The 11,039-nt window shown below is 42.0% G+C and overlaps 1 pseudogene; it reads right to left on the reverse strand.

Annotated features, from left to right (window-relative positions):
* Window positions 1-902: 902 nt before the first annotated feature.
* Window positions 903-3,542, reverse strand: LOC111965447 (protocadherin gamma-A11-like; annotated as a pseudogene).
* Window positions 3,543-11,039: the final 7,497 nt, after the last annotated feature.

An 11,039-nucleotide genomic window follows, 5' to 3' on the forward strand; every position in this document is an offset into this window, starting at 1 on the left:
CCGCACAGCCCAGGGAAATTAAGATTTGATAACAAAACAAAGTATTGGAAACTACAGTATTTCTAAAGTGCTTCAGGAAAAAGACAAAATAATGAATTGGAAAAAAAACGAATCATATAATCTCAGAATATGTAGGGTTGTTGTAAATGCACTATAAGCACCACTGGACAAGCAATGGTCTGGTGGTCCAGCACAAGTGCGGTGGACAGCGACAGGACGACTGATCAAAAGTGTCAGAGCAACCCTCAACCCCAGCTCAACGACAATATTTTCGTTTCCAAGCCACATATACAAAATAACCTCCACATACCATTTCCTCATAAATACCTGGTCTGTTTTTATTTTTTGTTTGTAAGGAAAAAAATAAAAAATAAGTACAATGGTGATTGTAATGTAAAAATGGAAGACCAATATTTGTTTTGTTGTTGACTGATTGTGTACCCTGTGCAAGAAAAATAAAACTTGGAAAAAACGGTATTAGTACGTCGGCTTTCACTTCAATCGCTAACTACCAATGCAAGTCTTTATCTACTACCTAGACGCTTGAAAAACGGTATGCTATGTAGGGTAACCGTTTTTACGCATGAAGTAGGCCTACYTCCCACAAAAAGAACAATTGCTCAATAGACAGCTGAAGAGAGGCAAAGTATACACTGTATGAGTGAGCGGAGCAGGCCACTTGTTCGCTGTCAAGACAAAAATAGGCGCAGCCCACACAGTGTGGTGGTGAAACAGCTACAGCACTTAGCCTTTGCTCGGTTGGAAATAATTGGAAAAAGCAAACCTAAAGCTATTTCTACGGTACTAAAAACACATKATCTTTAAAAATGCCATATAAAAGGATAAAGATAACTGAGAAAATGAGCCCCGAGGCTCGAGGCGAAGATAGTTGAAAATTGTATTTACACTGCAAATAAACTCACCTCTAATGGAGAGCCTGGTTCATCCAGGATGTTCTTTTCGTTCTGCATCCGCTGCATCGTCCCTGTAGAGCTGGGGTCCATTATCAGTACGTTCTGACTACAGGGTCTGGCGAACTGACAGTCACTCTTTCTGGAGTCAGTCGTCCTGCACACCTCGTAATTTACAGCGTGCTGTAGCGTTCCCGTCCCAAAGTGTCTGCGTAACGCGGTGGATAATCGGAATAACCGGGAGATTGGAATGATAGAGGATGCGAGACTGTCTCCATCTGTATATTTTCACTGATATAATAACAACTAAACATGTATGAACAGAAATGAGACTACAGCCAAAGCCAATACTAAGTAAAAGGTCAGGTTGTCATTGTACTCCTTGTCGTGCGTAAAATCAGTGAACTCCGAGAGCACTTCAGGGAAGCTGTCCGCCACCGCCACGTTAACATGACTGGAGCTGAACGAGAGGGCTGCCCATTATCCTCCACTACAACAGTGAGCCTTGTTTCACCGGCATCTTTATCATTGACTTGGCGTAAGGTTCTTATTTCTCCATTCTGTAAGCCCACTTCAAACAGCGCCCTGTCTGTCGCTTTCTGTAGTTTATACGAGAGCCAGCATTCTGTCCAGAGTCCACATCAACAGCCACCACTTTAGTTACAAGATAGCCCACATCTGCTGAACGAGGCACCATTCAGCCACCAGAGAGCTGCTAGTCTGGACTGGGTACAGAACCTGAGGCGCTTGTCGTTCTGGTCTTGTACGTAAATGAGAACAGTAGTATTACTACTAAGGGGTGGGGAGCCTCCATCTTGCGCTTTGATTAGTATTTTGAACTCTTTAACCTGCTCATAGTCAAGTGAACGCACTGAGTGAATGACACCTTTTTCTGAGTTAATTGAAAAGTAGGTGGACATTGGGTTTCCGTTTAGCTCACTGTCAATTAGATAATAKGAGATGCGTGAGTTTTGGCCCCTGTCTGGATCCGTTGCTTGGATCGCAAGCACAGAAACGCCGGGAGAATTGTTTTCCACGACGTGCGTGCTATACACGTTTTGACTAAAGGCCGGTGCGTTATCATTAACATCACTGATGTCTAAAACAACAGTTTTCATGCTTGATAACGGCGGCAAACCTTCATCAGTGGCAGTGAGGGTGATGTTGTAGCGAGACACCTTCTCTCGGTCTAAGCTCTTCTCAGTTACCAACGTGTAGTAGTTTCTAAGAGAGGTCTTTATCTTAAATGGGAGCTTTTCGTCGATTCTTAAACGCACCTGTCCATTTTMCCCAGCATCTACATCCTGGACACTTATCAATGCCACAACTGTGCCAGGAATACTATCCTCTGGGATTTTACCAGAAAATGATGTCATGGTTATGATCGGACTATTGTCATTAACGTCTAGAATCTCAATGACTAGCTTACTCGCGCCCGTCAGACCCCACGGATCTTTAGCTTGAAGGTTAATTTCGTAATTCTGAACAGTTTCGTAATCTAGGTCACCAGTGATCTTTATCTCCCCAGTATGTGGATCTATATGGAACAAAGGGGGTGTCCCCTCCTCCATATGCGTAAATGAATACGTCACATTTCCATTATACCCTTGGTCTGCATCGATGGCACTTACTTGGGCTACAACTGTGCTTCGCAACGCGTTTTCTACAACAGTGACTTTGTACAAAGACTCTGTGAACACAGGCGCATTGTCATTTGCATCCAGAACAGTGATATGTATCTTAACGTTTCCAGACCTCTGTGGGTCCCCGCCATCGACTGCAGTTAATATCAGGGAGTGTTCGCTCTGTTTTTCACGGTCAAGTCCAGACTGCAACACCATTTCTGCGTATTTACTTCCATCAGCTCTACTGTGTTGCTTGAGCACAAAATGATCGGTTGGTTTAACTGTGTAGCTTTGCAGTGAGTTCATACCCACGTCAGGGTCAGCGGCTCCGTCTAATAAGAAAACAGTCCCTATTGGCGAAGACTCCCCAATTTCCAGATGAATGTCCTTTTTTGAAAACACAGGTGCGTTGTCGTTTATGTCTTCAATTTCGATGGTAATCGAATATAATTCAAGTGGGCTTTCAAGAATCATTTCCAAACTGAAGCTACACGGAGATTTCTGACCGCATAATTTCTCCCTGTCAATCCTTTCCTTAACAACCAGATGTCCTTTGTTCTGATTCAACTCTACATACTGGTTATTGCCGTCTATAACTAACCGTGCCCGGCCTGAAATCAGCCTCTTCACGTCCAAACCCAGGTCTTTCGCCACATCTCCGACAAACAAGCCCTTTCTCATTTCCTCTGGTACAGAATATCGAATTTGTCCATTCACCGCACTCAGTACGCAGACAAGCAAAATGGAGACTCGCACTTGCCATCTCAAACCCCAGACTGCGCTATTCAAAGCCTCTCCAGTGCTCATCCTCCCAAAAATATCCATAACGTTACCCAAAACTGGGAAAAATATAATACAATCCAAAACTCACATACAATGGAAAAGCCAATTTTAGAGATCTATTTTGCTCAAGAAGATATTGTTGTACTCCGTTAAAACTGCTTCGATGGTTCTGTGCACAATGATCCTTCCTTGGTCTTGTCACTGACGCATAGTTGCCTTGTAGCAGCAGTCATATGCGCCCGAGCCGAGATAGGTCGCTTGGACAACAGCACCACTCAGAGTGAGTGTGCAGAACGACATCATAGGCCTATTAACCCTCTATTGAAATGATTAACCAATGAACGAGTACCCCACCAAAATGTTGTCTCATACATCATGAAACAGAACGTCTCGAGTCAAGGGAGCAGCACCTCAGGGTTATGATCAGAAGTGAGTGCTGTCTCAAAACCTAGGTACACAGAGCCCTGAATGTGTCTAACGGGACACTAATGGGAGCTATCAGATGACATTTCTGTTACCAACACATTTCAAACATTTGACATTGACTGGTTGGGAGTAAAACAGCAGCTTATGAAGTCATTTGTCAAGTGGGTTAGAGATTGGATATCACTGTGCCATGACATGGTAATGCTGGTTTGATAGTAAATAACCACCACAGGAGGGCAATAAACAGCCATAGTATAGACTACTGATGTATATTACACTGACACTATGCACACTGACACTGGGTACGCTGACACTGGGTACGCTGACACTGGGTACGCTGACACTATGCACGCTGACACTATGTACGCTGACACTATGTACACTGACACTATGTACACTGACACTATGTACGCTGACATCATTCTCGTCATGTGGATCAATACAATCAATCAGAAATCATCAATCGTTTGTGGATATTAAAATAAAACTCGATCGTATGTACCATCTGCCAACAATTCCATGACAACACATTCCCTATGACATGTGACGTCAACCCAACTTTTAAACAAGACCCTGGCGTTCCAGTGCACTGTCTGGAGAGGAATTCCCAAGACCAACGGGGAGCGGAGTAGCTAAAACACTTTGCGCATTGATCTGATTTTAGGAACCGTTTAAATCGTCAGTAAGAGTCAGATCCCCTCGTGACTGGTATTTATCTTTTAAGACCTTTCTAAAAACAACAGAGATGAAAATCTGAGTTTTCCAACTTGGCCCGTAAAGATCTTTAGTAACCAACGTTTAAGCTACGTAGATCACGAGACCAGCCACACGCACTTTAAGAATCCACAGTGGTTGTCAGATTGCTTTGGTTGTAAATAAACCCTAAGAGCTGCATATACACGAATCCAAGTGTCTTCAGGTAGCTGGGGTCTGCATATAAATGAATCATTTTTAGCGTTGTAAAATTACCATGCATTTTGTTTGGCAGGAATTCGGAAACAAGCTTCACAACTCGACAGATTCTTTGAAATGACGGTAAAAGCTATGTTGAGCTTTTCAAACCAAAGTAAACTGCGCCGGCTGAGCTGAAGAGAACAGTGTCATCTGCAAGACAGTATGGTCCACAGCGTCGAATGCTTCGACAGTCTATAACACAGAGCACAATGCAACTTCTTATACCAGCACAGTGAAATGTCCAAACAACGATCAACGTTGCTGGTAGACATGTTGTGCTTGACCGCCAAGCTGATTGCATACCACTCAATTATCATGTTTTCCTGGTGGTAGGCCTTAACTGCTTATTGACTAGGGACTCCAATACTTTTGCCAAAGCAGAACATTTAGATATGGCCAATAGTTGCTCAGTAGTGTGGGATCACCTCCTTTCAAAAAGAGTTAGGACAAATGCTGTTTCCACAACTGGGGATGACTTTACATTCTAGGGTGAGGTTGAGATGCATGTTAAGGTGGCTAGATCATCAGGACCAGGGGAATATACTATATATTTATTCTTTTTTACATAAATTGCTTTCAGGCTCTATGCACCTCTGATACAGAGAAGGTGAGAAGAAACCTGGAGAAGAAGTCCTCAGGAGTGTCAGGTATTTCACGGGGATCAGTTTGAACTTTAAACCCTATTAAATAATCTGCCTGCATCGAGAAGCTGATTTAAAAGAGTTCAAATAAGGTTCTTCATCACGACTGAGTCACAGTAGTTGTTAAGGAAGCTGTGTCTTTTTTATGCCCACATTTCAATTGCAAGTACAAAGATTATTCAGATGATCAGAAGTCGATTTTAGGTAGTGTCCGCTTTCAGTTTTCAGTCATAGCCACACCCTGATTCCGATTCGTGTTTAAGCCATCCAATCATAAGCTGAATCAGACCCTCTTGCTTCAGCCCACATAGCAGTTGTTTCATTAGGACATCAGCTAGTTCCTCTGAGAACCAAGGGTTGTCTCTGAACTTCATCTTTATCGTTTGAAAGGGCATTGTTGCATACATCTGGATACTTTGTGGAAGTAAGAATAGGCAAATTCAACATCAGGGATGAATTCAACTCTATTAAAGGGCATGTTAAAAAATAATGTAAAAATCCCTGAATTTCAAACTGCTTCCAGTTTCTTTTCATGGGTATACATGGAGTAGTTTAGAAAATTACATCCCTTATAAGCAACAGCACAGTGATCACGTATATCATTGCAAAAACAACGCACGCATTAAAATGATGAGGAATGTTGGTTAAAATCAATCAAAGGGGATTCAGAGGATACTTATATTCAACCGGGTTACACTGTTAACAATCTGAGTAAGATTTTGGTGTTACGTAGACTGTTGAGTTGTCAGATTTGATGTCAACCAGTCTAGGTTCAGGTCCCCATAAGCACAAATTCAGATTTGACATACTGTGATAATAATTGAAAAATACAATCCACAGAGCCAGCAATAGCAGATGGGTCTTTAACAACAGGAGACAACACGATTCCAGGATGCGCAGAGATGTTTTCAAAGACAGATTTGGTAACAGAAGTCAAAATGGCCGCCGAGAACTTGTCTTTTATGTATATAACACACCACCACGCCATGAACAGCTCCGGTGGTTGTCTTACAAACAGTGTTCTTGTTTCAGTGCAGTTCTAGACCTACTTTCATCTGGCATTAATATTTACCTGCTGCCTCCTGATGTGGAGCCGCCAACTGAATAATACACAGTCGTAATGTGGGGAGTGTTGTGGTTTGCGGCTACATAACATGCTAATGCCTTGCTCTGTGCCACAGCAGAGCACAGCAGGACTGGTGCAGTCAGCTGTTTTAATGCTGACAGCCAGGGGTCCACCTGTGGGACCTACTAAAAGCACACTCTCCTAAATGTAGTTCTGTCCTTGAGTTGATCCCGAAGTATTTGTGTATGTGTGTGACTGGTGGATGCTGCGGGTGTGTGAATGTGGTTTCGGGGAATGAAGGTGAAAATGTACGACCCGTTGCAGAGGTGGAAACCATTAAGTTGAAACTTTAGCGGGAGGAAACTCCACATGATTCGAGGTTGCTGCGTTCACGTCTGTTGACCCTGCTGGTCATCTATGAACGTTTGAACGTCTTGAAGAACGATCTGGCCTTAATGGCCATGTACTCTTATCATCTCCATCTGGCACAGCCACCCCTCAGAGCCTGGTCCTCTTTAGGTTTCTTCCTAGGTTCCTGCCTTTAGGGAGTTTTTCCTAGCCACCGTGCTTCTCACTCTGCATTGCTTGCTGTTTGGGTTTTAGGCTGGGTTCTGTATAATCTTGTAAAAACCTTGTTCATTTATGAGCAGTTCCAAATCCTGCAACCCGTTACACTATACCTCACCAACCTTCATGGCGGTAGACTGAACAAGGCTCACATTCAATGCCTGGTTATGTAGGCATGTTCATGAATGTTGCATTTTACCTAATGAAACTTGCATTCACTATGAGTTACATGATTATGAAGGCATAAATGTAGGAAAGCGTGTATTCTTATTTGAAATACATGTAGTTCTGTCCTTGTGCTGTACTTGTCTTTTATGTTCTGTATTATGTCATGTTTTATGTGGACCCAGGAAGAGTAGCTACACACACTTAAGCTGATCAACCTTGTGGATACACACAAATCTCTGTGGTAGCTTTGAGATTACAAGGCAGTGTTAGTGTGATTTCATGTCAATAGTGGAGTGTTGAACTGGTCTCTTTCTGCCGCATGATTGTTCTCCCATCTCAGATGTAGGTCACTGGACTTATCAGATTGGATCATGAATCATATTTCAGATTCATACAGGATGATACTGAACCACACACATATATATAGTAGCTAAACACTATTCTGCAATTTCACAAATGTATGTATAGCTGAAATGAACATTTTACTTGTTACAGGGACGATGCCTCCTCTATAAGATTTGAACTTTTCTTTTGTGGCTGTGAAAATATCTTGTTTCAGTTCCTTTTTATGTCTTATCCCCACAGATCAACCGAAGGTAGCTTTTCAGTTGGACTTTGTGAAGTACATATCATTGCAATTTCACAAATGTAGTTAGCTGAAATGTACTTCACAAAGTCCAACTGAAAAAGCTACTTCGGTAGCTCAAAGAGAGAGAGAGAGAGAGAGAGAGAGTTTCTACGCCATTAAAAAGCAAATTCAAATTGAAATACCTATTAAAATTTGGCTAAAACTAATTGAATATATCATTGAACCAATTGCACTTTATGGCAGCGAGGTGTGGGTCCACTTGCAAAACAAGATTCATCAAATGGGACAAACATCCCATTGAAACCTGCATGCAGAGTTCTGTAAGATTATCCTACATGTCCAGAGGAAAACTACAAACAATGCATGCAGGGCAGAATTAGGCAAATATCCACTAATAATAAAACTCAAAAAAGAGCAATTAAGTTTTGGAAACATCTAAAATACAGTGACCCCTCTAATACATACCAAGCCCTGCAATGCCAAGAGCTGAGCAAAGAAAAGAGTCCCTCATCCAGCTGGTCCTGGGCTGAGTTCACAAACCTGTTCTACTAACACACTGAAGCCTCAGGACCAGAACATCCATCATCCAGGATACCTGAAAATTAACACACGTCAAAACAAAACTATATTCGCTTTATTGGGAAACACAAGCACATAACACAAAGCAAATGCAGTGCAACTGGCCCTAAATCGAAGTACACCAATGGACTAAATACTGTGGACCATTCGGGTTACTGATATCCAAAAACCATAAAAAAGAAAAACTTGACAAAGTACAGTTCAGGCTAGGAGCACAGCCTTGTCCCCATGGAAGGGTAGACACAAGGGAAAACCTGGCTCCCCTGTAGAGGAACGACTGTGCTAGAACCACTGCACAGACAGCAGAACCCGAACAGAGCTGCATTTCCTGACAAAATGTCAAAAATACAAAACCATTAGAGAGTGTCATTTCCCCCAATTTGAAACTCATTATTCAACGGTTTCACAGACCTCATCTGATGAGGAATAGGCTACCGTCCGTTGGGGCGAGGACGCCAGAGAGCTGTTGGGTTGGCAGCTGACCTACAGTTCGCTGCCTGCCATACTAGTTGAGGGACAGTGTCTGACAGACCAATCAACCTGCCACCAATGTCACTCTAGCTGTTATGTTTATTGTCTATTGTTCAATGTATGGTTATTGACACTTGTTATTGTTGTTACTGTTGTCCCGTTGACAATTTGATTCTCTTTTTTTAATAATTGTAAATATAGCCTTTTGCGGCAATATTCTCTCTTCCTCTCTCTCTTCTCTCTCTCTCTCTCTCTTTCCTTATCTCTCTCTCTCTCCTCTCTCTCTCTCTTTTGCTCTCTCTCTCTCTCTCTCTCTCTCTCCTCTCTCTCTCTCTCTCTCGTTCTCTCTCTCTCTCTCTCTCTCTCTCTCTCTCTCTCTCTCTCTCTCTCTCTCTCTCCTCTCTCTCCCTCTTTCTCAATTTGCTTTATGGCATGACGTAACAGTTGTACATATTGGCCAAAGCTTATTTACAATATAAAAAAAGAGAATCAAAATTGTTCAACGGGACAACAGTACAACAATAACCAAAGTGTCAAAAATAACACACATTGAACAATAACAATAAACATCAGTAGAGTACATGTGAGGTTGATTGGTCTGTCAGACACTGTCCCTCAACTTATGGCAGGCAGCAATGTAAGTGCGCTGCCAACCCACAGCTCTCTGCTGTCCTCCCCCAACAGGACGGGTAGCCTATCCTCATCAGAGAGGTTCTGTGAAACCTTGAATAAGAGTTTCAAAATTTGGGAAATGACACTCTCTAATTGTTTTGTATTTTTGACATTTTGTCAGGAAATGCAGCTCTGTCTCGGGTTCTGCTGTTGTGCAGTGGTTGCACAGTCTTTCTCTCTACAGGAGCCAGGTTTTCCTGTGTCTACCCTTCTCAATGGCAAGGCTGTGCTCACTGAGCCTGTACTTTGTCAAGGTTTTTCTAAGGTTTTGATCAGTAACCATGGTCAAATATTTAGCCATGGTGTACTGTCGATTTAGGGCCAGATAGCACTGCATTTTGCTTTGTGTTTGTGCTTGTGTTTCCAAATAAGCATATAGTTTTGTTTTTGACTGTGTTTGTAATTTGGTTTATCCTGATTGATTGATGTTCTGGTCCTGAGGCTTCAGTGTGTTAGTAGAAAAAGCAGGCTTTGTGAACTCAGCCCCAGGCACGCAAGCTGGATGAGGGGACTCTTTTCCTTTTGCTTCAGCTTCTTGGCATTGCAGGGCTTGGGTAGTGATATTAAGGGGTTCACTGTATTTAGATGTTTCCAAAACTTAATTGCTCTTTTTTGAGTTTTTATTAATTAGTGGTAATTTTGCCTAATTTCTGCCCTGGCATGCATTGTTTGTCGTTTCCTCTGGACATGTAGAGGGATAATCTTACAGAACTCTGCAGTGCAGGGGTTTCATGGGATGTTGTTTTCCCATTTGATGAAATATCCTTGTTTTGCAAGTGGACCCACACACCTCGCTGCCAATAAAAGTGGCAATTGGGTTCAATGATATATTCAATTAAGTTTTTAAGCCAATTTTAATAGGTTTTTCAATGTTGGAATTTTGCTTTTTATAATAGGCGTAAGAACTCTCTCCTCGTCTTCTCTCTCTCTCTTAAGCTCCTCTTGAAAGCTACCCGAAGGTAGCTTGTTTTCAGTTGGAACTTTGTGAAGTTTACATTTCAGCTATAACATACAATTGGTTGAATTGCAATGATTATGTTAACTTTCCACAAAGTCACCACTGAAAAAGCTACCTTACCGGTTGATCTTGGGGTAAGAACATAAAAAGGAAACTGAAACAAGATATTTTCACAGCCAACAAAAGAAAGTTCAAATCTATAAGAGGAGCGATGTCCCTGTCAACACCAAGTAAGAATGTCACATTTCGCTATAACATACATTTGTTGAAATTGCAATGATAGTGTTTTAGCTAGCTATATTATGTGTGTGGTCAGTAGTTTCTATTCTGTATGAATTAGAAATATGATTCAGTGATCCAATCCTGATAAGTCCAAGTGACCTAACAATCTGAGAATGGGAGAACAATCATTGCGGCAGAAAAGAGCCAGTTCAACACTCCACTATTTGACATAGAAATCACACTTAACACTGCCTTTGGTAATCTCAAAGCTACCCACAGAGATTTGTGTGTATCCACAAGGTTGATCAGCTTAATGTGTGTTTAGCTACTCTTCCTGGGGCACAATAAAACATGACATAATACAGAAATTACACCAGACAAGTACCGCACGGACAGAACTACATTGT

This window comes from Salvelinus sp. IW2-2015, linkage group LG6.2 (genome assembly GCF_002910315.2).
Source record: "Salvelinus sp. IW2-2015 linkage group LG6.2, ASM291031v2, whole genome shotgun sequence".
In the NCBI taxonomy this organism is placed as follows: domain Eukaryota; kingdom Metazoa; phylum Chordata; class Actinopteri; order Salmoniformes; family Salmonidae; genus Salvelinus; species Salvelinus sp. IW2-2015.